Below are 6402 nucleotides of genomic sequence, written 5' to 3'. Positions count from 1 at the left end.
GTTCCGGAATGCTGGCGCTGAGTGCACGCTTGTGAAGGTTCCGGAATGCTGGCGCTGAGCGCACGCTTGTGAAGGTTCCAGAACACTGGTGGTGGGCGCACGCTTGTGAAGGTTCCAGAACGCTGGTGCTGGGCGCACGCTCGTGAAGGTTCTGGAATGCTGGCAGGGGCCACACGCTCGTGAAGGTTCCGGAACGCTGGCGCTGGGCGCACGCTCGTGAAGGTTCCGGAACGCTGGCGCTGGGCGCACGCTCGTGAAGGTTCCAGAACGCTGGTGGTGGGCACACACTTGGTTCCAGTTACAGCCATAGTGTTTAAAGAGTAATTACATTTTTTGGTTTTAGCTGTAAACATGTTTGTGTCTCTGCTTCATAGTGAAACATTTTCATCCACGCCATTATTTAAACATTTATGAAATATAATAATTTTTGCATAAAAAACTGTCAAGTTTGAATGCTTTCTGCAGTGCACTTTAACCCCACCCAAATTGTGATGTCAGCTTAATTGCAGAGCCATCTTTAGCGAGAGAATGGCATTTGTGTTTTTTGTTTGTTTGTGTTGTTGTTGAGGGTCTTCATTGATGTGACACAGATATCATGATGATTAATGAGATTACTGCCCCACCCAGACATTATCATCACATGATCTCAGACAGCCAATTAGGCCCAAGAAGACTTGTAGGAAGATGCTTGCCAAGCTTTTAGGACAGTGGATATCAATATGACAACGGTGTGATTTAATCCTGAAGTGCATTTTTAATGTGCAGCTCCCAGAGGAGAGCCTTACCTCATGATGTAGGATCAACAAGAGATACTAAAGAGGGCAGAATGGAAGGAGAGAGAGAGAGAGAGAACAGGGAGAGAGAGAGAGGGAGAGAGAGAGAGAAAGGGCGAGAGAGGAGAGAGAGTATTGCCATTTATATATAATCAAGATGTATTTTTATTGTCATTTTTTATTTCTTTATTTTTTCTTCATGTTCCATTTTCTCATCCAGCACACTTTGTCAAGCCAATAAAGCACTGAATTAAACTGAGAGAGATGGAGGGAGTGAGAGAGAGAGAGAGAGAGAACACAGAGAGAGGGAAAACAGGGAGAGAGAGAGATGGAGAGAGAGATGGGGAGAGAGTGAGAGAAGAGGGATAGAGAGGGAGAGAGAGAGTGAGAACACAGAGAGAGAGGGGGAGAGAGAGCGAGAGGGATAGAGAGGGAAAGAGAGAGTGAGAACACAGAGAGAGAGGGGGAGAGAGAGTGAGAACAGAGAGAGAGAGGGGGGAGAGAGAGTGAGAGAAGAGGGATAGAGAGGGAGAGAGAGAGTGAGAACACAGAGAGAGAGGGGGGGAGAGAGATGGGGAGAGAGAGAAGAGGGAGAAAGAGAGAATGAGGGAGAGAGAGATGGAGAGACGGTATGTTCATCTGCAGGTGGGTCCTCAGGGGATCAGCCTCCATTTCATTACGCATCCGACAGCAGAGGGCTGAGCATCAGGCCTTTCATTTAGTGTTCGACTGAGGGGGGGGTCTCACTCCACAGGAATCTAACATAACCCTCCCTCTCTCTCTCTCTATCTCTCCCTCCCTCCCTCTCTCTCTCCCTCTCTCTCCCTCCCTCCCTCTCTCTCTCTCTCCCCCTCTCTCTCTCTCTCTCCAAGGACAGCCTCGCTCCGTGTGACTCTATCACGTGTGGGAATCTAACCAGGATTCAGCAGCCTGCTCTCTCAGTCAGCGGCTAACGCGCTAAGTCCCTCCACCACCAGCGCAGAAAAGACCAAGATTCAGCAGCAAGGGGCTGAGGAGCGGTTTTCCGAACGACGAACGATGGCAGGGCCGGAATTCTCACTCACTCCGCTCGGCCGGAATTCTCACTCCCTCCGCTCGAGGGTTTGAACGGGGAGGGCGGAAATGGAGCGGCTTCCTTCCGCTAACAGGGAAAGTACCGCGAGGATGATTGTGATGATAATTGTTATTATTATTACAATCATAATGCGGTAACTGGGAGAAATGATCGCTCGCTATTGGGTTGCTGATTGCAGGTAATTGGCTCAGCTTGCCAGCCATAGGGGACATCTCTCCTCCATGACACTGATCATAATTGTAATAATTTTAATAATGACAGCATCAAAAACTTCAAAAGAACCTTCATCCAGGTAAGGGGAATGGATGAGGAGTAAACATTTACATGTGACACACGCACACAAACACACACAAAACACAAACACACACACACACACGCACAGAAAACACAACTGTTTTTGAAAGGCAACCTAACTTGCAAACAAAAACACACATGCACACACACACAAATGAAAATATGTACACACATAAAGAAATGCGAAGATTATATAACAAACAAGAACCATATATGCACAGACACTCTCACATGCACACACACACTCACATGTACACACACATAGGGTACCTGCACACACACACTCACACGTACACACACATAGGGTACATGCACACACATAGACACCATACATGCACACACACACACACACACTCAGACACACACACTAACACTCATTGTGTGCACACACAAATACAGAGACACACACACACACACACACTGTGCACACACACACACACCCAGACACACACACTAACACTCATTGTGCGCACACACAAATACAGAGACACACACACATACACACACACTAACACTCATCATGCATAAACACTCACAGAGACACACAGACACACTCACACACGCATACACTCACACACAACATGCACACACACTCACATACAGACACACACAGTCACACACACACACACACCGTGCACACACACACATACACACATACTAACACTCATCGTGCACACACACACATACAGAGACACACAGACACACACAGACACAAATGAAGCTACATCAGCAATCAACGCCTCTCCATCTGGAATGACTCCCAGCGGAGTCCTGAAATCAGCGCTGATATCTTCCTGTGTGGCTCCTTATTCAAAAACAACCCCCCCCTGTCCCCCCCTCAGTTCCCCATCCCCCCTTCCCAATTCTCCTATCCTCTCCCCACCCTCCCCCTTTCCCCCTCTCCCCCATGCCCACCCGCCCCTCCTCTCCCCCCAGCCCTTTTACCCCATCTCAATTTTCTGCCTTCTGCCCCTGTCAGACAGCTTTGTGTATGTGTGTGACTGTGTGTGAGTGTTTGTGTGTGTGTATGTGTGACTGTGTGTGTCTGTGTGTGTGTGACTGTGTGTGTGTGTGTGTGTGTGACTGTGTGTGTCTGTGTGTGTGTCTGTGTGTCTGTGTGTGTGTGTGTGTGTGTATGTGTGTGACTGTGTGTGTGTGTATGTGTTTGACTGTGTGTGAGTGTTTGTGTGTGTGTGACTGTGTGTGTCTGTGTGTGTGTCTGTGTGTCTGTGTGTGTGTGTGTCTGTGTGTGTGTGACTGTGTGTGTGTGTGTGACTGTGTGTGTCTGTGTGTGTGTCTGTGTGTCTGTGTGTGTGTGTGTGTATGTGTTTGACTGTGTGTGTGTGTCTCTGTGTGTGAGCACACATATAATATGCTCACTAAACCTTTTTCTCCTCCTTCTGTTCTGCTCTCTTCCTCTTTCTCTATCAATCTCTCTCTTCCTCCCCCTCTCTCTCTCTCTTCCTCCTCTTTCTCGTGCTCTAGTTCTCTCGCCCTCTCTCTGTTGACAATGGGCCCTTGAAGGAGGAGAGGTGGAGGAGTTGAAGGAGGAGAGGTGGAGGAGTGGTGGATGAGTTTGAAGGAGGAGAGGTGGAGGAGTTTGAAGGAGGAGAGGTGGAGGAGTTTGAAGGAGGAGAGGTGGAGGAGTGGTGGATGAGTTTGAAGGAGGAGAGGTGGAGGAGTTTGAAGGAGGAGGTGGAGGAGTTTGAAGGTCAGTTTAAATAAAAACACTCCAGCCTGTATGACACTCTGGCTGTACACAGAATTAATGTAGCTGTCACACGCCACACTCCCAGGCTGAGTGATCGACCTGTACGGGGCTGAGAGAGAGAGGGAGAGAGAGAGCAAGAGAGAGGGGGAGAGAGAGAGAGGGGGGGAGGAAGAGAGAGAGAGGGGGGAGAGGAAGAGAGAGAGAGAGAGACAGAGGGAGAGAGAGAGGAGGGTGGGAGAGGAAGAGAGAGAGAGAGGGGGAGAGGAAGAGAGAGAGAGACAGAGGGAGAGAGAGAGAGAGGGAGAGAGAGGGAGAGAGGAGGGTGGGAGAGAGAGAGAGAGAGAGGAGGGTGGGAGAGAGGGTGGGAGCGAGGAGGGTACAGAAAAAAGAGAGGAAAGCAGGATAGAAGACAAAGAGAGAGAGATTTCAGATTTCAGACAGGAGTACAGACCCCAGCGGTCTGGACTAGGCCCTGTGTCGGTCAGGCGGGGCTGCAGCAGGTTGGGACGTCAGGGCCTGATGGACAGGTACTGAAGCTCCACGATCCTCCCCCAATCTCACCGGCCCTTTCAGCTCTTAACCAGTCACAACCAAACACACACAGGAACACATACACTGGGACACACATGCTACGCAACCAAACACACACAGGAACACATACACTGGGACACACACACGCTAGGCAACCAAACACACACAGGAACACATACACTGGGACACACACACGCTAGGCAACCAAACACACACAGGAACACATACACTGGGACACACACACGCTAGGCAACCAAACACACACAGGAACACATACACTGGGACAAACACGCTAGGCAACCAAACACACACAGGAACACATACACTGAGACACACGCTAGGCAACCAAACACACACAGGAACACATACACTGGGACACACACACCACTAGGCAACCAAACACACACACTGGAACACACTGGGTTATTAAGTTCAGTCCAGTGTGTGCATCAAATCACACTGCTACATCTATACGTATATAGTTATTTATAATATATGTATGTATAGATATTATATGTATGTTGTTCTGTAATGTAATATATAAATAATAAATCGTTCCATGTATGTAATTTATGCATGTTATGTAGACATGTTTTTTAAAGCATTCCCATTTGAATTTTAGATTTTGTGATATATTGACATAATGCTCTCACAATGTGGGGCTGATGCATATTCATGTTATTTATATTGTAATCGCAGCGGTTGGCGGTAATGTAGGGGGAACCGGAGCGCGTTTACAGATCGTTGCTCTCTGCGCGTCTCCGGGTGCCGCGCGGCGTCCCGCTAAACGCTCGGGAAGAGGACCGCTGCAAGGCAGAGGCCGCCACGGGAACCGCCAGAGACAACGTCTCCCACGACTCTCCTCTGCGCATCTATTTCTGTCGTCCAGCGTCGGACATATTTCATATTTCACACGTGTAGCCTACGGTTACGGTGCACGACTGGGACCCGGGAGGTCGGTGGGTCAAGCCCCGGTGTAGCCACAATGAGATCTGTGCATCTGTTGGGCCCTTGAGCGAGGCCCTTAACCCCACATTGCTCCAGGCAGGATTGACCCCTGTTTAGCGTAATCAACTGGAAGTCACTCTGGATAAAAGTGTCAGCTAAATAACAGATTATTATTATTATTATTATTATATGTACTAATACCGGCCTGGCGGCAGAATCCCTCCAGATTTTTAACTCCCAGCAACACAACAAAATGGCCGCCAGGAGCCGTGCCCTTCCATCTCATCTTCAGTTAGCGGAGGATCTGAAGGGGCGAGTCAGTCCTGTTCCAAAGCAAAAAAAGGATTTCATTAATAATTAAAAACTGTGGAAGTCTTTATGATGCCTGGTGGAATTCCTCAAGGGATCTGCAACACGACTCCGGAAACGCAGAATAGAAGTACATTTTTAACACCTCCACAAAAAACCTGCGATTTTCACGTGGGGTCGACCTGGGTGAAATCAGTATTTCTAATGTTCTGCCTGCAGCCTGAAGCCTCTGCAGATTTTTGATGATCTGATGATCTTTAAAAATATATGGATATGTTAAGATATGTTACTGGTTAGTAATACAAAAAAATATTTCCCATGTATCTCTACACACTCAGAAATATATAGAAATATATGTATATATATATATATATATATAATATAGAACCTAAAAGGTACTAATGCTTGTCAGTAGGGTGGTACACTATAGTGGATACATAAACTTGTACCCCTCACCAGCAATGTATCATTAATTTAGTAGCTTTTTTGCTTGGAAAACATACTAATTTGTACCCAAAGAGAACATTACTGTACATTTGTAAAATTTGACCCTTGAAGAACGGAAATGTGAGAGTGCAGGAGTGGTTTACAGGTGAATGAGTGCCGGTATGTAATGAGTTAAGGTATTTCAGAGTCACGTTTGACCCAGCAGTCATGGCGGCTGCTTCTGAACCCAGCGCTCTCGCAGTTCAGGAGCTGATATCAGGAGCGGGAGAGCAGTCGTTCACATGGCCATTATACCCGCGGTTACAGCCATGATC

This window comes from Conger conger, chromosome 11 (genome assembly GCF_963514075.1).
Source record: "Conger conger chromosome 11, fConCon1.1, whole genome shotgun sequence".
In the NCBI taxonomy this organism is placed as follows: domain Eukaryota; kingdom Metazoa; phylum Chordata; class Actinopteri; order Anguilliformes; family Congridae; genus Conger; species Conger conger.
The sequence above is the reverse complement of the archived record's forward strand: the minus strand, read 5'-3'. Positions refer to the sequence as shown.